The following is a 1028-nucleotide window of genomic DNA, read 5'->3' on the forward strand; positions in this document are numbered from 1 at the left end:
GATCGGGGCGTGTGCGTCGGCAGCTGCGGGAGATCTCAGGATAGGCAATATGGCCGAGGCCATTTGGATGGTCGTGGAAGCACGACGAGGACAAGGAGGTGGATACAGACTTGTAGGGTTTAGAGCAATGCAACTATCACTCTCTCTTTTGCGTAAGAAGCCTCGCAGCGTTTAGTGTCACCTAGTCAGGTCGCAGACCGACTTCCAACAGGTTATGAGCCCAATGACCAACGCCACCGACGAAGCTGCTAGTGTCGACGCACCAGCGACGACGCCAGCTTTCGTTACCAACCGCGAAAGGGTCGGTATGGTCGACGACGTCGAAGAAGAGAGCACCGCTGTTGCTCGCGAAAGGGGCAACAGCATCAACCCCGACGACCGCGCTGCGGACGGAGGGGACAACGCATCTGAACTATTGAGTCTCATGCGGGGGCAAGCCGGGAGACTTGAGAGACTCGAGGAGTCACAGTCGAAGCTAGAGAAGAAGATTGACGGCAACGAGAGGGCACGCGAAGCCCACGTGCCATCGACACCGCCTATGAATTCAAGCTTGTTCGCCACAGATCTGGGGCGAGGAGCAAGGATGCACATCGACTCCTTGGCCGGATCGCCAGAGACGTCCTACACGGCGACGCCGCGAAGACCAGCAGCGCCACCACAGTATTTCGGACAACAACAACCCGGTTACGGGATGCCTTTGTCACACTTGCAACGATTGTACGCTGCAGCACCCCAGGGTGGCCAGCCGGCTATGGTGGCACCACAGCAGCAGGACGCGCAGACACGAGCCGGAACCAGACACTTCTCACCGGCCAATCAGAATCCGAAGATTCCGTACCCTGACGCGCGTCAGAAGAAGCTCTCGATCAGGCCGTTCGACGGCAAGGAGCTGTACGTCGGGCTGGGCTCTGGTTTTTTGGAGTGGGGTCGGAGATTTGAGCGGCAGGTGAACATTGCGCAGTTGGCGTGCGGTTTTCCGTGGACCGAGGACATCAAAGTCGACTTGCTCGGCAATACCTCGCCGGAAG

This window comes from Phytophthora parasitica, assembly GCF_000247585.1.
Source record: "Phytophthora parasitica INRA-310 unplaced genomic scaffold supercont2.31, whole genome shotgun sequence".
In the NCBI taxonomy this organism is placed as follows: Eukaryota; Oomycota; class Peronosporomycetes; order Peronosporales; family Peronosporaceae; genus Phytophthora; species Phytophthora nicotianae.